The following is a 24,477-nucleotide window of genomic DNA, read 5'->3' as shown; positions in this document are numbered from 1 at the left end:
GAAGCGGCAGTCAGTTTTCATTACTACGCCAAAAAAAGCGACGGCTCATCGGGAGTCTCAGAATGGCCGTAATAGTGACAATGAACTTGTACGCTGTGGCTCGTAGCAAGCTCGATCTTTCCAGACTATGGCTTTGAGCCTTCAATAAAAGCATAAATAGAAACAAATCCGGAAGTTTCGATCTCTGAAATTCAGTTTACAACGGCAATCTCAATCGCTTTCACAGGTAGCATGACGCATTCTTGCATTTGTGGGATGCCCTGAACATAACACTACTTAACTGCCCCGAAATTCTTTCTGAGAGCTTACGATATTTTTTGTGTGTTCAAAAAACAACATAAAATTACTGAATTTTGATCAGCGCACAGATATAAATGTAACCGCTCTAACGGGTCTTTTAAATGAAATTTTAGCGACTCTGAAGGAAGGTTTGATGAATAACGATTTCAGATCACTTATTTACGGCTTTCGTCGCAAGTGAACTTGCGAATTGAATTGTCAACGCATGCAGTACAATCAACATCTCAAGTTTAGCTAGGTTTTCGCAAAGTGACAAGCTAGCAGTGTGCAAACCAAGCTTCTGGGACCTCACAGTGAGCACAAATTTTCTGTGACGGCTGCTCTGTTGACGATTTGCGTTCCTTTTAAAAGCTAACAGGTGCCTGCAACAGCGAGATGTGTTTGCATTCTTGCGTATAAGGTCGCTTACGAACCCTAAAGATGACAATAAATGAAGTTGCGCTGTTGCAGATGTAGTAAAACATTTCCTTTTTATTTCTCGTTGCGAATCAGCGCAACGGGTTCCCGGTAACTACTTTGCTTTGTAAACTGAATATCGCCTTTGTCTAGGCATTTAATTCTTGAGGATTGGTTAAAAAATGAAATTCTGTGCATTTATTTTTTTTTTCGGGAAGAGGGGGGGGGGGGGGGGTCCTGCCAACGTTGCAAGAGCAGCGAGAAGAGAACGCATGTAACGCGAAAAGCCAAACTATGGTTATCAGTATTACTTACAATCGAAACTACACTAGGCGTTGTGTTCTGTAGCGGTGAAAAATCAGTACTTTAACACGTATTTTCAAAATTAATTAACCCCCCTTTGGTCCGAGATTGTCCAGGCACACACCCCTCACACAGGTGGGCAACAACGTGCATTATATTACGCGTTTTCTCCTCTTTCTTTAAACTTAGGTTTACCTTAAGAGGTTAAGCCGTGAGCATATTAGGCATTTGGTTATGCTGAGTGAGGCACGTTTCTGGACAAGGTGATTCATGTCGCATTTGAAAATGATATATATGAAAATGACACACGAAATGCCACATGACAGACGCAAACTCACAACTGCTTAATTTTACCGAAAAATCCCCCCTAAATACTCTTGCGCATCCATAAAACGTATTTTAAATAATACGTAAAATTAGCAACTCGATACAGTTGAATAAATGTTTATTCCTCCTCCTCAGTATAAACAACGACTGTCCAAAAATACGTGTCCGGTAATGTATGGGCGATAGCTCAGGGGTCGTGTGCAGTGTAAATGTTTTTGTTTGTTTCTTCTATCTATAAGGACACAGCGCAGTTTTACAAGGGTGTGGAATTTGCACGCGTATGCACAGGTGTTGTCGCTTCTTACCCGTTTCACGTACTAAACTTTTATCCTTTAAATAATCACCACGCCACTTCAAAAAGCACCCTTCGACGTTCCTGAAACGGCAGACGACTGCACTCAACAATAGGAAAAGTGCAATGTGTGGAAGCAATCTTCACACTCAAGCGGTGACCACGGCGAAGATGTTTCGTGGAATTAAACCAGCGCATTAACCCTCAACGGCCGCTGATTATTGCGTTTCTAGAGGAAATGCGCAAGCAGAGGTAACTATGTCATTGCTTACTGCCAAACGAGCACACATATTGGTTGTTTTGTCGTGTGCAGCACGCGTCTTGCGCCGCACGCAACGTGAAAAAGCAGACGACGCGAAAGCGCCATCCACACTAGGAGCGGTTCGTCCCGCCGCCGCCAGGGGCCGACTCTGTTCGCGCTCGGGGCGAATAGGGAGGGCCCGCGTGTGTGTGACCAGGAACGCTTTTAGAAGGTGAAGAAAATTTGTTTATTATATTTCGTTCAGTGTCTTCGTAGCGGGCAATCAGACGGACAATGTAGTCTGCACAAGCACGTCATGAACTGAAACGCAAAAAATAAGGGTATAAAAGAACTTTAGCTTACACCGTCTGCAGTTCACTCCACATCGGCGTGAAAGCTCGTATTCTTACACGAGAGAGTCGGAGAGACACCATCACCTTTGACGACCAGACTCTTGGCCACTTCACATGGTTGTCTCAGCCACAAGTTGGTATTGCTGAAATTTTTTGCTCCACATTTGAATCGACGAGTATGTACGTGCGTTGAAATATTTTACCTGCAGTGGTTTTTAAGCGGTGGTGTTTCATCTAGCACGCGAGTTTAATTCCCGCGCACGGCAGCCGCATTTCGATTGGTGCGACATCTAAAACACACCTGTACATTGACACAGGTACGCAGCTCCAGGTCGTCTGAATTAATTTCTTCCCCCCTAGGACATTCCTTGTAATCGTGTCTTTGGTATGTTATACACCAAAATATAAAATCTTTATGCGGTACATAAAATGTCATTAAAATTACAGTATAGTGACTATCAGACCCAGCAAAACACGTTTTTAAAACAATTCGTACAACTAACATCAAGAAGCGGGTAAAATTAAACTCAATTAGCGGCAGGGCCTATGAATTCAAGCCCGAGCCCCCGCCCGGGCCCACGCCGCCGAGCCCGAGCCCGGCCCGGGCCCACGCCTTTAAGCCCGGTCCCAGCCCGGGCCCACGGCGCCAAGCCCGAGCCCGGTCCAGGCCCGCGCCATTGAGCCCGGGCCCGGCCCGGGCCCGCCGAAATCGACTTCGGGCAGCCCGGCCCAACCCGCGGGCCGGGTCGGGCCCGGGCTTTCGGGCCGGCCCGGGCCCGTGCAGTGCTCTAGCAAACACACGGCAGCATTCTGTAAAAGAAGGCGCTTGCTTCCAGTTTTTCTATCGAACAGCGGTTTCAGTGCGCGCGAAGCAGAACGTGTCTTTGTCTTAGCCCGTCACAGGGTTGCAAGAGTCGACGAACGTACGCCGTTGGTTACGTAACGGAAGCTTGTTAGAATGCATAATTAATACTGGCCCATGCTCCACATAAGCGAAACTCACCTCAAAGTTCAGTGGCTAAAATGAGTACTTATTTCACCAAAAAAATGAACTAATTAGAAAGTGAAAGTCCAACACCCCTTTTGTCCAATACATGCAGCTACGCTCGTCAAAAAATTTCGCATAAATGTAAGTTCACTTCCAATAAATTGCAACCTCTCATGTGAATCTGTTTGCGATGTGACACAAAAACATTTCACTCACTTTCGGTAATTTTCTATATGTGTCGGAGCTGCCGGCACCGGCAAATAAAACCGTGCAAATGCGACACAAATAAATCCAAAATGAAAGCGAGTGCATCCGGCCCTACAGCTAAGCAAAAGCCAACTCATAGCTGTGATGAAACCAAAACCATAACCGTATTGAAACCGAAAACACCATGCTTGAGCCAAGTTTTCGGGAACGGGGCATCATGGCAGTCATATCTCGGATGGCAGTGGCTATTTTGCCGGCAGCCGGCAGATTACCCTGGGAGAAAAGTTGCCGGCAGTTCCTTCAAATTGGCTGGCCCAGACCTAGTGATTATTATGCCGGCACATTTCCGCTGGGACTATTTTGCCGGCTGCCGGCACATTTCAGAGGGTACTATTTTGCCGGCTGCTGGCACATTAGCCCGGGGGAAAAGTTGCCGGCAGCCGGAGATGTCAACTTTAACGTTGGTGACAAGTTTTCGAGGTTTGTCGAGCTTGAGAAGAAGATAGATTGGTACTGAATTACGTCAAGTTATAGAAAAAACGAGTCGGCAAAATTGCGGCGGGCATGTCGAACTTTGACTCAGCCTGCCGCGAACTTTGACACTTTGATTGCCGACAGTGAATGTTCCTTGGTGTTTCCTTTGTAGAATCTCAAGCAAAGTCGCACAATAAAGAGTGATAAGTCAAAAAATCAAGATTGCATGGCTAGAATTCGCCGTTGTTTATTTCAATTATGAAATTTTAAACGCGAACTTCAGTAAAAACAATATTTCTGCATGGAATTATGCAAAGCAGGCAGACGTCCAAAAACATCTGATTTTGCGTTCATATACCAAACGCAATCAGACAGATTAAAACAGCAACTCACAATCACTACACTGCGAAACTAGCTCTCGGCTGCTTGCTGAGACGCACACACGACAAGTGGTACCACAACAAGCACCAATCACACATGACCAAATTATTTGTGTCAAGATCATTTCTACAGGTGTTACACTCCCACTGCTGCAATTGTTGTTTATATGTCAGGACACTCTCCACTGCCAACCAAGCATCTTCTGTAAAATAACGTCGCACAGCGTTCATATCAACGTTTGTATCCAGAATGCCGCAGTGCACATGCTCGGGCCTCTGTTAAACGTCACTTTCATCGAGCTGCTTGCCTTTAATTGCAGCTTTTGCAGCCCCCTCATCCACTAGCCATATCAAAATTCTTTTTTCATTTTTCTCGCTAGGAGAGAGACTTCAAAGGTGCTCGCTCGTTGATACGGTGCTTTCGCTGTTTACGCAGCCCGACTACCGTTAATGTGTGGCCTTTTGGCCTGCCGCACTGCCGCATTGCTGGTGCAACTTTTATGTTGCCCAAAACAAGAGCACTTGAGGTTCCAGTACCAGCCGCAGCAGCTTCATCAGGTGCTTGCATATTGCTATCTTCTGCAGCAGCTTTGTCTTCAATGTTGCCTTCAAGCAATGGGAGGGGAACAGATTCCAGTGTGCCAGGGGGGCGGTTTAATTCTTCAGCTTCAGGGAATTCGCACTTTCTTAGCTCTACATCATGATTATTCGTCCAATGGGCAAGGAGGTCTTCCAGAAGCTCGGTTCTCTTCAGAAACCCTGCCACAGAACAGTGACGCTAAGCTTGCAAGTTTTTGTGCGATTGTAGGTGCCTTCCTGTACTTCTGGTGGGCTGAGAAAATTCTTACATCTTCTTGCCTGTCCACTTGCAACATTGTCATGGTTAATGTGCCTTGTTAGTTTCTGACTGTATAGCTTCGCACACCAACGGTCACTGCATAGGTCTGGGTCGTATTTGCTTATGCCACAACTGTGCCGGAATGCAAAGATGTGCTGACACGGCAGAAGCATCGCATTCCTGAAACCATAGGAGCAGTCACTCGCAGATGTAGTGTGTGATATACCATTAGTGATCACCTGTGCCACTTCGCCGCCATCCCATTCCACAGCTACTTTACTTGCGAGGCGAAGCCGCCTCTCCACATGCTTGTAAGCATAGGGCGTCAGAAACCCACAGTAAAGGACATGTTCCTCATCATTGCTTGATGTTACCTGCCTTTTCTGCAACATCGTTGCTGCCTTGTGCGCGACCTCTTTCCTTGTGGAGTGCACAAATGAAAAAAAATTCCGCACAAAGTTTTCGTAGGAGCTGTACCTGTCGACAATGGTCTTTAGTTTCCCGTTGATGTTCTCTGCGCGATTGTGCATGAAGTTCATAAAATTGCCGCATGACCACTTACTTGCAATTATCCATTCTGCATGAATGTCATGCCAGTTAGAGTTAAAATAGTCCACGACAGCTGGTGGCGACGAGGATTTAAGCGTTCTGTATAAATGGCCGTACTCCTCCTCACTTTGTGCGTACACCATTAGTTGGAGCAGGTCAAGAGCAGTCTCTTGCACAGGTCTTGATATGCCAAGTTTTTGTACGCTGACTTCTCTTCGAAAAGCTTCAAGGGTGTGAAACGCACATATGTGAAGTGCAGATTGAGGAAGGAGCTCATTCACAACCAGGCGTTCTGTGAGGTCTTTGTCCGCCATGGTAACCCGAATGGATGCCCAGCTCTCGTTGAGCTCTTTGAATGTGCTGAAAAACCAGCGGAGAGTTTCCTAGTCTCCATGGCTGACCCCAGCGCTGCGACACAGCTCCTGCTGACGTCCAGAGCGGAGGAAGCCATGGCCACGGCTTCCCAAGACGGCGCCCTGGACTAAGGGTGCTCAGGAAAATAAAGTTTACTTCCTTCCTTCCTTCCTTCCGTAGCAAAGAGGCCAGCAGCCACAATTTCACTTTGCCCATTGCCGTCTTCAATGATTACTAAAAAGCACGCCATCCTTATCTCTATAAGAGTTTGTAAGTGGCATCTATGAATATTACCTCGGGGTAATCATCAAATGATGCTTTCATGGCTTCGCTCTGAAAATATATTGCCCTGCGCTCGTCCTTCTTGTCGACTAGCAGACGGACAGAAGCCCCATACTCATCTCGGAGCATTGAAACTGATGTCTCCAGGTCATTTCACGATGTGTGGCTCTTAGCCTTGGTCACAATGTTGTGAAGGTCTTTCAGTGTAACCACCTTCTGGCTTTCTTTCTCAAGCTGCTCTCTGATAAGCTTTTTGTTTGCTTTGAGTTCGAGCATGAACTTTGCCTTCTCTTCTAAATCAGGCGGGAGCTTTCGTTGCTGGGCAAGTGTTTGAGCAAATCTTCAGATATATCGTGATTATGGCCGAGAGAGAGGCTTCTGACCTCCAGGTGTGCGCCATCATTTCTTGCCGCCACGTAGATGAAGAATGGACAGTCCTTCTTGAATGTCCTGCATGAAACACACGTTTTAACAAAATGCAAAAGAATCCTGCAACAAGTTGTCTACCCGATAAAATGAGTGGGTCGCCGATTTCGTATGCACAGGCAGTGAGGTTGATGTTACTTAATTTCGTCACGCCAGCCTCGGGCATTTAGCAGTCAACTTCACTGCCCAAGAGAAATAACAATGACAAGCTGTGCGAAATCATCGAGGTCTCGAAACATCGTGCAAAAACTAAGCTACTTAGCGCAAACCAGCAAACGCGTCGAAATCATTAATAAGTTCGTATTACAACTCCGCTCGAGTGAACAAGGTACGCAATAAGCATGATTAGTGCGAATTCTGTCTGAATGCTCTAGGCAAACGCTGGGAGTTTCCTTACGAAGAACATCGTTCAGTTGCTTGCATCGTGAACTACTTTCCTCCTTGAATGCAGCAGAATTTCACTGTCTGTTACTTCAGTGCGTCGGACATGCCCGCCGCAATCTTGCCGACTCGTGTTTTTTGCAGCTTCGATTGTCCGCGCGTCCCTTTTCTATACCTTGACGTTATTTGCTGAACAGTACCGATCAATCTTCTCAAGCTCGGCAAACCTCGAAAACTTGTCCCCAAAATTGAAGTTGAGATCTCCGGTCGCGGCAGCATTGGCGCTTAAGAGAGACATTGCCGAGGCTGGAGGACTGCCTAAACAGTGAAAGCACCGTATCAACACTGTAAACGGAAACTATCCGGAAATGAAGTTTTTAACAAGTAATGTGGCCTGAAAAGTACCTATAGCAAAACATTTACTCCCTAGGCATGGTGTAAAAAAGTGGCCGCACCTCCATGGTACTACTGTTGCCCATCCGTGTAGCAAAAGAGAGGATTTAGAACGACTCAACACCATTTGTGAGATGGCGTTCGGTTCCTTGTATACAACCACGTCCACAATAAACTCCCCATCTGGGTAATCATCTCAAGCGGGCGGTCGCCATGTTAGTCTTATGTTGTTTCCGTGTATCACCACTTCAACCGTGGCCTAATGCTAATTAGAACGAGAAAGCAAGACGCGACGGTTTTCATGCAGTTACAAAACCGATACCGTACGTATACCCGTATAGATGCTTCACTGAAGCCAGTGCGATCACACGCAGACGGCGTGGCCGTGTTGTTTCAATCTGTTTATTTTGGCGATAGGTGTTGTCAAACTCTGCAGCTAACAAAGAGACAGTTCTCGCCTTTGCAAACAATTGCAATGTTCATCTGCTTCGCTTGCTTGCGAATATATAGACGATTTAAATTCTCGTGCCAGCGCGCCAACGCACCCGACTGCAGCGACTCAACTTGCCCTGGCGGCACGACTTGCTGCCCGGATGTAAATAACCTCCGTGCTATCAACGCAGCGCGGCCGGTGACTCGGTGCGGCCGGAGCTTCAAGCGCCTCGCCTTGGGCCATCATTTTTTCTTATTTTAGAAGGACTAGTAGTGCCATTTGGTGGAAAGATTTAAGTGCAATGCACTTCTTAAGCGACCCTGAACCTGCGTCCACCGGCGATGTCCGCGCACGTGGAGATTGGCGCGCGCAGCCTGGCCGCTGACATGGCACATACCCACGTGGGGGATTGGCCAAGAATCGGGCGTGAGAAGGGCTAATGCACCTGCTTAAAGGAGTACTGACGCGAAATTTCAAAGCTGAGATCCGCTCTAGCAATCAAGTACGACGACAACACAAATAGGTGTCTGTGAATAAATGCATCTTTCTTTCTTTGTAGTTGTGTGTGTGTGTGTGTGTGTGTGTGATCTCTCTTTCGCGAACATCACCGAACCGCGCAAATTCAACTCGTCCCCGCACGGGGCACCTTGAGTAATCTTGGTGACGGTACTGGCGATACCGCGGACCCCGAGCCCCCCAACATAAGCTGTGTCCTACCGTGGTGATGTGTTTTTAAGGTGAAGGGTAGAAACCTCTAACGGTGGCCGTCGGAGCCGTGGTCAAGCTCCGGCCGATGGGCTCCCTGCCTGTCTACCAGGCAGGGAGCTCCGGGACCTCTTTGACTACCAGGGTAAGGTCAAAGGAGAAAGTACCCCCGTCTCCCTGCTTTTCAATGTATCATATGGCATTCTCTAAACCCCCCCCCCCCCAGACGTGATCGGCCCCCGAAAAGGGGCCGCACCGAAGTTTCTCTTCCTCCTTTGCAATCGATCTCTCCCCCAAAGCCTGATAATTTCTCGCGGTTTCTGATCATGGAATCCGTTGACAAGACAAAGCCCATCACGTCCCAGTCTGTATCTCCAAGTTTCTTGAAAGCCTTATCGGAAAGTCGTACAAGGCTAAGAAACTCACAACGGGAGAAGTTTTGATAGAAGTAGAAAACAAGCAACAATCCTCTAACCTCCTCAAGCAAACGCGCATGGTAGATGTTGACATCAAGATCACGCCCCATCGCAGCCTCAATAGCTGCCAGGGCGTGATCTCTGATCGGGATCTAATGAATGAGACTGAAGCAGATCTGCTCGAGGGCCTCCGAGATCAGGGCGTGACAGCAGTGAGGCGAATCACCATACGCCGAAATGATGAAATAATTCCAACCAAGCACATAATCTTGACACTTGACCGCTCTAACCTTCCTGAGTCGGTCAACGCAGGCTTCTTGAGATGTCCAATCCGACCCTACGTGCCGAACCCACGCCGCTGTTTCAAGTGTCAGCGGTTTGGGCACGGCACAACGTCTTGTCGTGGTAAATTGACGTGCGCAAAATGTGCAGCACATGATCATCAAACTGACAATTGTAAATCCGAGAACTTCACCTGTGCCAACTGCCAGGGACCACACGCTGCCTATTCTAGGAGCTGTGAAAAGTTCAAAGAAGAAAAACAGATCATTGCCTTGAAAGTCAACGAAAACATCATCTTCCCAGAGGCACGGAAGAGGTTCGCCTCCTTCCCTCTGGGCAGGTACGCCGACGCAGCTCGCCGGGGGGCGGAGCGGCGTCTGGTTTCGGCGGGGACCCAGTACCGCGAGTCGGACTTGGTCCCGCCACCGCCCCCCCCCCTGGGTTGCCTATGGCAGCCCAATCCACCTCCGCACCGCTCGCTCACCCAGCAGCGGCTGTGGTGGCAACGTCTGTTGGGGATGCCGCTGCATCCACTGCTTCCTCTCCACCGGCCCAAAGCACACGCAAGGGCACGGAGATGGAGACGGAGGCAGTCGCAGCGACCCCCTCCCCCGCCTCACTGCCTGCACCATCTGTGGTGCTCCCCACGCCTTCGGCACTGGCAGCGCAGGCGAAGAACACCCGAAAGGGTTCAACGTCAAGGGGGCCCAGTCCGCTGGGCACCCCTTTGCCTTCAGATGACGACATGGACGTCGAGCCCTTCCGGCTTTTATCGCAGCGGAAGGAACGGGCTGCGACGTCCAGGTCAGTAGAGAAGGCCAGAAAACCCCTTCCAAGAGTCCAAGCCCCAAAAGACCCTACATAAATAGTCACACTCCAGTAGCTCTGAACACATAATAATGGGAAGAGAAAACATAATACAATGGAACTGCAGAGGCCTTCTGAATAATCTTGACGATGTATACCAAATACTGCATGCTTATCAGCCAAGTGTAATGTGTGTTCAGGAAACACATTTGAATTCTAAACACACAAATTTCTTGAACAGTTACTTGATATATAGAAAGGACAGGGATGGCTGCACGCACTCTTCTGGGGGTGTGGCCATAATTGCCCGGAAATCTTTAGCATGCCACCCTGTCACTCTGAACACTGTCCTTGAGGCTGTGGCAATTCGAACAATAATATTTAATAGGTTGATAACGGTATGCTCCATATACATTCCTCCTGATGTTTCACTTTTAAGCTCTGACTTCGAGGCGCTGGTTGACCAGCTGCCCGAACCATACATCTTAACAGGCGACCTTAATGCTCACAATTCTTTATGGGGCTCTTCTCGTACGGATGCCCGGGGTCGCCTGATAGAGAGGTTTCTTACATCCTCTGGAGCATGCCTTTTCAACAATAAACAGCCTACATACCATAACATAGGACACAACACATACTCATGTCTTGACTTGGCGATTGGCTCAGCAGTTCTCTTTCCTCTCCTCGAGTGGGGTGTGGGCACTGACCCATACGGTAGTGACCACTTCCCCACCTCACTCACATATATAGGTAAAGGCCCATGCAGTCCATCTTCCCATAATAGGTTCAATGAAGCACGAACTAACTGGAATACATTTACAGAGACATCCAAACTACACCACACATCCATAGGACACCTACACGTCGAAGAAGCTACCCAACTCCTCACGGCGCACATCCTCGACGCCGCCGAAAAGTCCATTCCCCACGCCTCTGGTGCCTCGCGCAACCAGCGGAGGCCGTGGTGGAATGAGGACTGTAGGCGGGCGCGAGAGGCCCAGAACAAGGCGTGGGGTGTCCTTCGTCGGTACCCCACGTCGGGTAACCTTATTTTGTTCAAACGGGCCAAGGCGTTTGGAAAACGTGTGCGCCGTGAGGCAAAACGACAGAGTTGGCACACCTTCTTGACATCAATAAACTCATACACAGACACACGAAAAGTATGGACGAGAATACGGAAACTCAAAGGACAACAAGCACACAGCCTGCCTCTGGTCAGCACAACAGGGGACACACTCGAGGACCAGGCTGACACACTCGCACAACACTTTCAATACGTTTCTAGTTCAGCACACTACACAAACACTTTCATGAAACACAAACAAACGGCCGAAAAGAAGCCTATACTAGATAACAATAGGTCATCATCTTCTTATAACTCAGAGTTTTCACTGCATGAGCTGAGGGCTGCTTTGAGCACGTGTAAACCCTCAGCTCCAGGCCCAGACAACATTACATACACAATGATACAACACCTGCACGCAGACACTCTTCTAACACTCTTACACCTATATAACAAGGTATGGCTTTCGGGGCACGTTCCACAATCTTGGAGGGAGGCCATTGTAGTGGCTTTCTTGAAGGAGGGAAAGGACCCGTCGTCCCCCTCAAGTTACCGTCCTATTGCCCTGACGAGCTGCCTGTGCAAGCTCTTCGAGAAGATGATAAATCGCAGGCTCATGTACTTCCTTGAGTACAACGGTCTTCTCGAGAGCTGCCAGGCAGGCTTCAGGGTGGGGTGATCCACGAATGATCAACTGGTTGCACTTGACTCATACATCAAGGATGCCTTCGTACATAAGCAGTACTGTTTAACTGTCTTTTTCGACCTCGAGAAGGCCTACGACACCGCTTGGCGTTATGGGATCCTTAGTGACCTCAGGTCATTCGGCGTTTCGGGTAATATGTTGAACACCCTTGTTAGTTATTTGTCAGAGAGAACGTTCAGAGTAAGAGTTGGTTGTGCACTTTCAAAGGTTCACGTCCAAGAAAATGGCGTGCCGCAAGGTGGCGTGTTGAGTTGCACTCTCTTCATAGTAAAGATGAACTCTCTTGGAAAGGCACTGCCACCAACAATCTCTTATTCTATGTATGTAGACGACGTGCAAATATCTTTCAAATCATGTAATATGTCAATATGCGAACGTCAAGTCCAGCTTGGTGTCAAGAAGCTTGCCGGCTGGGCAGACAAGAATGGGTTTAAATTGAATCCTGCAAAAAGCTCCTGCGTTGTGTTCTCCAGGAGGCGCGGGGTCCATCCGGACCCAGACATTACTCTTAATGGCGTGTCGCTTCCTGTGAATAAGGAGCACAAGTTTTTAGGTGTGGTGTTTGATCACAAACTCACATTCATTCCCGACATCAAGGAACTTAAAAATAAATGTCTCAAAACAATGAATATACTTAAGGTTCTCTCCCACCAATCCTATGGTTCCGACAAAGAACTCTTGCTTCGCTTGTATACTGCTTTGGTTGGGTCTCGTTTGGACTATGGCAGTGTGGTGTATGGGTCGGCGACTAAGACAGCCTTGCGAATTCTTGACCCAGTTCTAAACCTGGGCCTTCGTCTTTCGTCGGGTGCTTTCCGCACTAGCCCTGCTGAGAGTCTTTATGTTGAGTGTAATAAGTGGAGCCTTGAGAACCAACGAACATACATGGACTTGCTTTATGGTTTTAAAATTTCATCGCTGAATAATCATCCTTTTTATCCTGTCTTTAACGACACATCCACATCTCTGCTCTTTGTAAATCGCCCATCCGTTCCTCTGCCCTTTTCACTTAGAGTGAAAGAGCGAGCCTCGGATCTCAGTGCTTCGTTTTTAGGTGTGTACAGGTCATCCTTTTCAAACAGTTTACCGCCTTGGCAAGTTCGTCCTGTGTCGTGTGACCTTTCTTTTATGAAACTTGACAAAAATCGGGTACCGCGAGCTGCAATACTGCAGCACTTTCTGTCTCTGCAGTTTAAATACCCACTTGCAGAATTTTACAGTGACGCGTCTAAAACCTCCACCATGGTCTCCTGCGCTGCTCATGGTCCGGATTTCAGTGCAGCCACAACCATGAGCGTCCACACAACAATTTTTTCAGCAGAAGCATATGGAATTTTACTGATTGTACGACACATACTTGAAAATCATATTCCAAAGTCTATCATCTACACAGATTCCTTGAGTGTTGTTCGCGCACTGTCATCGCATACACCCCCCAAAAACCACATAGTTAATCTTGTATTTAACACTATCATGTCTGTGTATGCGCAGAAGCATCAGCTGCTCCTCTGCTGGGTCCCAGGACACGCTGCGATCGCTGGAAACGAGTTGGCAGACGCGAGGGCAGCCGCTGCTGCACTCAGGAACACTGTAGACATAACAACCGTACCATATACAGACCTCAAGCCACACATAAGACAACACTTGCGTAGAACATGGCAAACACACTGGAGTGAACAGACAGACAACAAGTTACACGCTATAAAACCACGCTTGGGACCATACACCACTGACACACGCAACAGACACACAGAAGTCACCTTGGGTAGGCTGCGGATAGGGCACACCCATGCAACGCACTCGTATCTGCTGACGGGATCTTCTAGACCCCAGTGCAGCAGGTGCGGAGAGGCCCTATCCGTAGTGCACATACTAATCACATGCAAGGCACTTCACACAACACGACACAAACACTTCAGAGAACTCTACAGACAACATATTCCCCTACATCCATCGTTTTTCCTAGGTGATGATGCCATTGTTTCCGTGAAACGTGTGTTTGAGTATTTGTCCGACGTCAAGTTTTTAAACCTCATTTCCTATCCCGCATCATGAAATCTGGCCCTATACACCAGCCATGCTCATTGTCGTGTTGTGATTTTACTTTTGTTTTTGCTGATTTTACTTAGTGTTTAAGGTTTCACCGCTATCATCGACTATTGTTTTGGCGCTCTTTGCCCCAGTTGGCCTTGCGCCATAAACATCCAACGATCATCAAATTCAACTCGTGCATTCGCACTTTCACATTCTTCCCCTCGGGGAAATGCGGGGAATTTTTTTATGTGCCCCTGTCACACGACAAACGGCCGCTAACAGCATTTGGATACGGCGACAGGTGTGGACAGCTCGCTGGTAAGTGGTCTGTCATCAGTAGATGCGTTTGTCAAACGTTTAGATAGGGTTAACTGCGAAGTACCCGTGCCGCACACAGCACGTACACGCACGGGCAAAGAAAAAAAGCGCTCACTCGTTTTATTTTACTTGTTTGTGGGTTTTGGGGTATGCATTCGCATTCTTTTGTAGGCCGGTTTGTAACAGGGCATTCGAGATAAAATCGCTTGTCGCGCGCGGCGTCGTTTCAAAGCAACATGACGGTTACTTCGTGCTGGCGAAAATCAGCGCAGTCAGACGGAAGCGGGAAGGAAGGTAGAGAGGTCGGGAAAGAGGGCGCTCATATTTAAAAGAAAGCGTAATGCAAGACGAGAAAAGGAACGCAACCCGCCTGCGTTTCTCCGAACTTCAGGACAGAGCCGCACACGGGTACGTTGCCACAAACTCGAGCGTACGACGTCTAAAAGTACCTTATATTTTTTTCATTTTTATTGTACAGCGCCTAATTCTTGTTACAGTCGTCCGATTCATTCAGTTCAGTTCTATTCGCCCCGAGAAAATGCTGGAATTCTCTCGAACGAAGCGGCCGTAACGCGACCCCTCGCCGGCTCGCCGGCAAGAAAATACCAAAATAAAAAACTAAAATTTGAAACCATCTCCCCGCAAGGGGGACTCGAGTAAATGCGTCGCATAGGGGGTGGGTGTATTGCGTTAACGTTTAGTGTTTGGGGAGTTGGTGGTAGTGAATGCGTTGTATCAGCAGCTTCTTGACGTAGTTTGAATGAGTGAAGGATATAAAGGCGCGTTCGTAGCCTTTCATTCTGTGTCGGTTTTGTGGCGCAGTGGGAAGAGCACCATGTACCTCGCGTTCCGCCCTCAGGTAGTGAATGCGTTGTATCAGCAGCTTCGTGACGTAGTTTGAATGAGTCAAGGATATAAGCGCGTTCGTAGCCTTCCATTCTGTGTCGGCTTTGTGGCGCGGTGGGTAGAGCACCATGTACCTTGCGTTCCGCCCGCAGGGTCGTGGGATCGAAACCAGGCGCCGGTAAGTATTATTTTTTTATATAGTGTAGGGGGAGGGGTGCGGACCTGTTGAGAGTGAGGAGGGTAGCGTGATGCGGGAGAGGAGGAGTGGGGGAGAGGGCGCACCTGGAACGGCTGTTGCGGACGCCGAGGCACGACAACGCCGGGTGACATCGTGAGTTAAAGAAATGCTCTGCATTTAAAACTCCGCCGCTCAGCTTTCCCCGAAGCTCAGTTCTTTCGAGGGGGCGAGCGTTGCTTTGCCAGTGCTAAGGCGTGTCGATGATTCTAAAGGAAGAAAGAGGGAAGTGGTGTGCTCGTCGGCGGTGGGCGCGTTGCGGGTTGTGCCCTCTATCTCCGCGAAGTGCGCAGTTATAAAAAAGAGACTCGCGCCGAAGCAAGTTAGCTGCGTTTGGACGTCGTTCAGAGGTAGCCGAATCACCTCCGACAGCGGTGCATCATCCGGCCCGGTCGGTGAATATTGTGGGACTCTGTCTCTCATATGCATCGAACTGTTCGTGTTCTTTTTAGTTAACTGCTCTACTTTGTAATATGTGTTTGTTAACGCTCCTGATTGTAAATTTTGTATTTGAACTGTTGCTCACATATGTATTCATTCTAAGTTACCTCTCGCTTACGTTCCTGTCCTCGTGCTTGTACCGTGTTTTGGCTGTCCAAATATGTCTTTGTGTTGTTTTGGTTCAAGGCTCTGACTCATTCTTACCGCTTTGGTCGGCGAAAGCTGCACATGAGACGGCCACCCCCCTCGTCACCTGTGCCCTGTAGATTCGGTGGGATTGTTTGCTCGCTTGAGCCGACTCCCCGCATCTTCTAACAGCGCACCCTATTAAGGAATTGGTGAGATGCGTAAAAGATGCTATGAGCCTATCGAACGATTAAATGCATATAGTGTGGTCCACGACAGCGACGTGGTTCGAACCCGAAATGTTTTTATTCCCTTTCGGGTGATAATGAGGGCTCGGTATACAATCGGGGCCTGTCAGTCGCCAGCTAAGGCCACGTCATTAAAAGTTCGAGTCAAACCCTGCCGTAACCGGCATGTAGTAAGTGAAACGATCCTGGCCAATCCCCCAAGTGGGTATGCGCCACAAACTGCGCAGGAGGCCGGCTGGTTCTTGCTGCGGCAGGAAACTAAACATCCCCCTCGCGAGGGGCACGATCAAATGCAGAGCATTTCGGGGGGCGCACGACGCTAAGTAGTTTGCGTTACGTTAATGTTGTTGCACTTGTTGCTGTTGGTTGTTGTGTTGTAATTAAATGAGAAGACGTAATTACGTGGTCACGTGACATCATTTATTAGCAGGTGGGTATGACATCATTTATTAGCAGGTGGGTATGATTATTGTGCCGCAGTGGGAAGAGCACCATGTACCTCGCGTTCCGCCCACAGGTAGTGAATGCGTTGTATCAGCAGCTTCTTGACGTAGTTTGAATGAGTCGAGGATATAGGGCGCGTTCGTAGCCCTACATTCTGTGTCGGCTTTGTGGCGCAGTGGGTAGAGCACTATATGTACCTTGCGTTCCGCCCTCAGGGTCGTGGGATCGAAACCAGGCGCCGGTAAGTATTATTTTTTTTATATAGTGTAGGGGGAGGGGTGCGGACTACGATGGACAACTAGAACGGGTGACATCGTGAGTTAAAGAAACGATCTGCATTTAAAACAAAAATGCATGCCCTTATGGAAGAGAACCGAGTTTGCCGTAGCATGACACAAGTCTGCCGGGCATAAAAAGGGATATCATTTTTTAGAAGAGCAATGCACACACTCTTTTCTTAGTAATAACTTTATGTCATAATGAATAGTAAGACCATACACAAAAATTACTCGAATCATCTGACACTCGATTTTGACACGGAGCTTGCAGCTCCAAAAAATGCACTGTGGTTTTGCGTGACGGAAACTTCTACAATCACGTTATATTAACTAGGCAGGTGTGTGTGGCCTGCAGCGTTGGAAAGTTTGCGAGAATACCGTTTCCATTCCAACTGTTTTTTTTTGTTGCCATGCAATCACAAGTAATTTGGTGCCATGAACGAGGTTTACGTTAGCTAACAAGGCTGTAGTAACGGTTGCGGCTACAAATGACCATACGCACCAATCATGCTTGTCAGCTCGGTGACACAGAATATTAAGGTGTCGGAATACGGATGACTGAGTCGCCTAGTTTATCACTAGTTTAAAAAAAGAAAGTGTTTTTTGACCCAGTGAAGGACTTTCCTGTATGACTAGCTGTGTTATGACAGATGACTATACTTGATGAGACAAGCCGTAACAAATTAGCTTTGGATGTAACACCAGGAGGGAAACAGGTGGAGGTATCTGCAAGTATAACTGAAACAGTGTGTGCCTGAATTCATTATTTGCTGACACGATTTTCTTCTGCAGATCCTGATACATGATCGAGTTGAATGACTTCATAGATCTTAAGGCAGGATAGGCTGTGCTGTAGAAGGCAAGGCTGCATTCGGAAACCAAGTTGGCCCCTCCAGCAGAAGTGAGTATTGCCACGGCTCGCAACAGCCGTCCAGCTCGCGAAAGCTGCACTTTTTCTATGAAAGTGAGCCACCATGGTAGGGGAGAGGCAGTGTAAGGGTTTGCATCTTTAACTGTATGCCCACTCACTTGAATAGATGCAAGCTGGCATCTTAAAGCAAGAAACAGCAGTTAACAAAATCATGCAATACCAAAGTGTTTTTCAGTCAAAAACAAAAACTAATCTATCAACCTAGAGAGACTTGCATTTTATCTTCACTGTCATTTAAAGTTGTGCTCGAGTATATTGTGCGGAAGTAATATCTTTTTTATTGCTGCAAAAGCCACGACGGTTAATGTACTGGCACTTGGTTTTATGAAGCCTTTGCATTCCTAATTTAGGTACTGGAATTCGCAGGGAACCTGGCCTTACAATTTTATTACTGTACCGAATTATTAAGTTCATTTAACCATAGTGTCTGTTTTGAATTTTACGTGTGGGGCATTTTTTCCTTTTTTGCTTTTTCAGGCAGATGTTCCTCTGACTGCCTGCCTGCATTCCGTGAACGGGGACGTTAGCCTCCACATCGATGGCCAGCGTGTCTTGACTGCATCATCTTTACTGGGAGGACTGTGTAGTCTGTTTGCATCGTTCTGGGTTTTCAACATTCAATATTCCAAGAAGGCACACAGAGCTATAACGTTTGTGGAACATCCCTTTTTGGACCTTGCCAGCACCAAACCACGTGTGAAGGATTTAGAACTAATTAACTTTTATCGCATCAATATCGCTCACTAATATTTGTTTTCAATCCTGTAATCATTGGATAGTAGTAAAAAAATTCCGTATTATATTTCTGACTTTTTCTTTTTTCTTTTTTTACTGAAAAGGGGATATTTGATGGGCCGTTCTAGCGCGCGCCCATCTCCCCCCGTTGCTAGGGAAGACGAGGAGGAAGACGAGTAGCGCGCGCACCCGCAGCTGTTGCTATGCGGACAACGGCGGCGGACGATTCAGGCTCGCTTAAGAAGTGCATTCGCACTTAAAAAACGAACAAACGCACACCTTGGATGACGCGCAGTATCATCCATCTAAAGCGGAAAATTAAACGATTGAAAAAGAGGCATGCCCAGCGAAATGTGATCCAAAAGCTACAAAGAAGCCTGGCAAGTGAAATGCAACAATCCAAAGACTATTACTTTAAAACGTTAATGCCAAACTTTATTAAAAGTGACCCAACAAAGTTCTGGAGTTATCTATCCGATAACAAAAAGCCAGTGATGTCAATTTCTGTCAAAGGGCGCACGGTTACAAATCGCAGTGACATCGCATATCACTTCAACATTTATTTTCAGAGCGTGTTTGCCAATTCAGCAATATGTGTGCCAGAAACGTTTTTGTTTGAACCGTGTGAAGGGAATTTCATTTCTTATTCTGGTTTGGTTTCAATGCTTTTAAACTTGAAAGCAAAAAAATGCTGCGGTCCTGATGACCTTCCGAATGTGTTTCTTCGGCGTTATGCCGAATGCATCGCCAAATTTCTTGTTGTAATATTCCAAGCGTCCTTGTTAACTGCAACACTACCACGTGACTGGAGGATAGCTAGAGTCATCCCTATCTTTAAAAAAGGGGATCGATTAATTACTGATAATTACCGTCTTTAACTTCAACATGCTGCAAATTAATTGAACATATCATAGCCAACCGTATTCTTGAATTCCTTGAAAGACACTCGATTCTAACAAGCTTCCAACATGGTTTTAGGAAAGGCTATTCGACTGACTCAACTGGTCACCGTCACAGACGAGTTTGCAAAGGCCCTTGATAATAATGTTCAGGTAGACACAATTTTTCTTGATCTTAGCAAAGCATTTGACAAAGTTCCTCATGACAAATTATTTCAAAATTTAAAAAATATAAATCTTCCGGAAATTTTGGTAGCGTGGGTGTCTAGGTATTTGATGAATAGAGAGCAGTATGTTTTGATTGATGGTCATGCCTCGAGCTGTCTTCCTGTCACATCCGGAGTGCCTCAAGGTAGTGTTCTGGGGCCGTTGCTTTTTCTTTTATACATCAATAATATCGTCACTGTAGTTACACCCACCACTCATGTCCGGCTGTTTGCAGATGACTGTATTTTATTCTGTGAAATCTCCAGCATGCAAGATCAAATAGAACTTAACACAAACCTGGACAATATATACAGTTGGTGCAGGGAATGGGGCATGGTTGTCAACGCAAAGAAAACTGTTTCCCTCCGCATAACGCGTAAAAAATCTCCATTCGAATTTCAGTACACACTGGGATCATGCGCGGTGAACCAAGTCAACAACTTCAAATACTTAGGCGTAACGCTCACTAATAATCTTTTCTGGAACTTGCACATAGACAACATCTGCTCCTCCGCTTTTCGAAAACTGTGTTTCTTGAGACACAAACTTCGTAATTCGCCTAAAAGTGTTAAACTTCTTTGCTACCATTCATACGTTAGATAAAACTTGAGTATGCTGCTGTAGTATGGGACCCGTATACCAAAAAACTCCCAAGCATTTCCCCGAGGGTGAACATGGTTAAGTGCGAATGCACGGGGTGATGCTATGAGGGGGAGTAAAGTTAAAATCCGTTGGCATTCGCCTGTGAGCGCGCGCGAGCCGACCCACGGAGGTCTGGCAGTTTATCGCTGCATATATAGGAGGGTACGCCGCGCCGAGCCAGGTGGCGAGCGCAAGGGGAGAGGGACAGCGGCGCACGGCAGCTGCAGCCGAGCGAGGGGGAGAGGAGAGAGTGTGACGTCACGGTGGAGAGAGAGGCGCGCGGCAGCTGCTGGGGAGAGGAGGCGCGCTGTGACGTCATACCATGACGTCACGGCGCGAGGAGCGGTGCGGGGAGCGGCGCGCACCCGCGCAGCCACGGCGAGGAGGCGGAGCGAGCGCGGTCACGTGGTGAAGTGACGTCACCGCGCCGTTGCTACCGACGCTCCTCTCCGCTCCACGCCGTTGCTAGGGAGAGGAGGACTGCGGACGCCGCCGCCGGCGGTGGAAAGTTTGGGGTCCCTTATAAAGTGCATTCGCACTTAAAAAAAATAACATTGATAAATTGACCCGCCGCGGTGGCTCAGTGGCTAAGGCGTTGCGCTGCTGAGCACGAGATCGCGGGTTCGATTCCCGGCCGCGGCGGCCGCTTTTCTGATGGAGGCGAAAAGCAAAAACGCCCGTGTGTACGAGATTTCGGCGCACGTTAAAGATCCCCAGGTGGTCAAAATTAATCCGGAGCCCTCCACTACGGCGCGCCTCATCGCCTGCGTTGCGTCGGCGCGTTAAACCCCACAATCAATCAATCAACATTGATAAATTGGAAAAGATTCAGAGGAAAGCTGTTAGGTTCATTTTTTCAAAATTTCGTCGCATGGATTCTCCCTCTGAATTCATGATTGCCAATAACATTCCCACGCTTCAGTTACGAAGACAAAAACTTCGTCTTGATTTCCTCTGCTCACTTATTAACCATGAATTCGCTATCGACCCCTCTCTGTATACATCCGCCCTGACCACAAGACACACGCGGCACCATCACCCTAGATCACTAACACGATACCAAGCGCATACTGATACTTACAAATTTTCATTTTTCCCGCGTACCGTGGCTGAGTGGAATTCCATTGCTGAGCCATACTTATTAGATACTGTATAGCCCCGTTTTTTGTTATTTTTGTTGTTGCTTGTGTCTTGGATTGACAATGCAATGTCCGCCGTTTCATTTTTTGTCCCTTTTGCTCTTTTTGTATTATTGTGCTATTCAAGTGCTCGTCCTGCCAGGACCACAACTGTGGTCTGCAGTATGTATTAAATAATAAATAATAATAATAATAATTCTGTTCTATATCATTGCAGTTAACCCGTCAGACTCGGTCACTTTTCTGTTCGCATTTGTGTCTATCAAAACGCACTGGTATTTTCCGCAGCATATTTTTCGTTCTTTATATTCCTCATTTATCCATAGCCATCTCACTGCTGTCTGTCTCCTACATCATTTATCTCTTGTGCCTTTACCACCTACAAAATGCTCGTTACCTTTCAATATCAAATCGTTGCACAGCTCTCGCTCATTTCACCACAAATTGAATTTTTTTTTGTTGTTGTAAACCACTGCAACCATTTTTTCTTCACTATGTGTACTTAGTACTGATGGGTACTGATAAGTTCTGATAAATACTGACGCGTTCTCGATCCTCTAGTATTATATAATGATTTCACTTACCATGCGGTTGTGTTTGTGCCTATCTGTTTTTCAAGTATTTCCAGTTCTTGTATTATTATTGTTTCTACAATTTGTTCAACTAGCATCGTATTGCTGTCTTCAATTCCTAACTGGCGTGTTATTTAGCAATGTACCATTTGTGGTTTCTTATAGGAGGTCGCCCTAGTTTTTATTTCGGAACCTCCTTATGTACACCATGTACTATGTAAACTTGTCTGCGAAAGTTCGTTTGAAATAAACCTGAAATCGAGAAAAACCGTGTGAAATCATGTACTCCCGCAGGGAGCTAGAAAATCTCCCTATTGGCCTTGAAAACCTCCTTTCGGAAGGCCTACAAAACTCCCCAAGCTCTCGTCAAACTCCATGCAAAAGAAGTAAATGCTTCCCTTGAACCTCCTAAAAAACGCCCTAAACTAACATAAGTACTTCCAAAGGGAGCCATAATAGGCTCCTATTCAACCGCCTAAAAATTCCATAAACATCACTTAAAAACGCCCTTCAGGAAGTAAAGAATACTCCATTTTGACCTCCTTAAATTGTCCCGAACATTTCTTAACACTCCCTAAATACCTCCTTTCTATAACCTAAAAACGCCCTGTTTTGAGGAGGTAAACAAAACCTCCCTGTTCCATGTAGTAAAAAAAACTCCTACAAGTAGGACCACTAGAGGACAGGCGAAAAAGAACCTCTAGGGAGTATATGGGAGGAAAAAAAGTTTAGAGTGAAGGAGCGATTTCAAGTCTCTCTCCTTGCGAGAAAAAAGAAAAAGAATTTTGATATGGCCAGTGGGTGAGGGGGCTGCAAAAGCTGCAATTCAAGGCAAGCAGCTCGATGAAAGTGACTTTGAACAGAGGCCCGAGCATGTGCACTGCGGCATTTTGGATACAAACGTTGATATGAACGCTGTGCGAAGTTATTTTACAGAAAATGCCTGGTTGGCAGTGGAGAGTGTTCTGACATATAAACAATTGCAGCAGTGGGAGTGTAACACCTGTAGAAATGATCTTGACACAAAGATTTGGTCATTTGTGATTGTGCTTGTTGTGGTACCACTTGTCGTTTGTGCGTCTCAGCAAGCAGCCGAGAGCTAAAGTTTCGCAGTGTAGTGATTGTGAGTTGCTGTTTTAATCTGTCTGATTGCGTTTGGTATATGAACGCAAAATCAGATGTTTTTGGACGTCTGCCTGCTTTGCATAATTCCATGCAGAAATATTGTTTTTACTGAAGTTCGCGTTTAAAATTTCATAATTGAAATAAACAACGGCGAATTCTAGCCATGCAATCTTGATTTTTTGACTTATCACTCTTTATTGTGCGACTTTGCTTGAGGTTCTACAAAGGAAACACCAAGGAACATTCACTGTCGGCAATCAAAGTGTCAAAGTTCGCGGCAGGCTGAGTCAAAGTTTGACATGCCCGCCGCAATCTTGCCGACTCGTTTTTTCTATAACTTGACGTAATTCAATACCAATCTATCTTCTTCTCAAGCTCGGCAAACCTCGAAAACTTGTCACCAACGTTAAACTTGACATCTCCGGCTGCCGGCAACTTTTCTCCCGGGCTAATCTGCCGGCAGCCGGCACCCGCTGAAATGTGCCCGCAGCCGGCAAAATAGTCCCCGCGGAGATATGCCGGCAGTCGGCAAGATAGCCCGCGCGGAAATGTGCCGGCAGAATAATCACGTGGTCTGGGCCAGCCAATGGGAAGGAACTGCCGGCAACTTTTCTGCCAGGCTAATCTGCCGGCTGCCGGCAAAATAGTCACTGCCGTCATTGAATTTGTAAACTTCATGATGAGTGGGAGGGCTGAGGTATTTCAGCACTTGCTTTATTCTGTATAACCTTTATTAGAGATAGTAACATCTACAGTAACCCCATAAACAGCAATTAACTTTGTTACAAGTTTTTAGGGAAGATTAATTAAGGCACAAGCATTGGACGTTGTTCTGGACTTAGCCGGTACAGTGACACCGCTTTGCATGAGTGTGCAGGCACGCTATTCTTCCGCTTGTTGAGTTGGGAGAATTTTTAGCTTAGTAGGAGCCCTCTCGTGCTAAGCCTATACTGGCCAGCATTAGAAGCTTTTAAAAAGTCCTGAAATTGCAAGACGTACCCTTGGCTCGTGCCTGCTCGAGCTAACAAAACGGATTGTAAATCAGATATCGCTTGAGGAAAATGGGCTTGCAACGAGTGAAGTCTACTCAATTCTGATAAGTCAACCGAACATGGTCACGACCACAACCACTGTGGATGACAACTGTAACGTTTACCGCTGTTTTTGTATTACTGCTTGATATGAAAAACGCATTCTAGTTTAACCCCCGTATTCAGAAAGCATACATAACTTATGCCATAAGGAAGCCTTTCGTAAGTGCCCGAAAAGGATAAGTATAAGAAAAGCATGGAGAAAAGAATACTCCATGAAGAAAAGGCTTACGCGGAATTCATAAGGCGTACTTATGGCAACTCAAGTCG

The sequence above is a fragment of the Haemaphysalis longicornis genome, unplaced genomic scaffold (genome assembly GCF_048455015.1).
Source record: "Haemaphysalis longicornis isolate Haplotype H1 unplaced genomic scaffold, Haemaphysalis longicornis Haplotype H1 scaffold_1, whole genome shotgun sequence".
Lineage (NCBI taxonomy): Eukaryota > Metazoa > Arthropoda > Arachnida > Ixodida > Ixodidae > Haemaphysalis > Haemaphysalis longicornis.
This window is presented reverse-complemented; position numbering follows the sequence as displayed.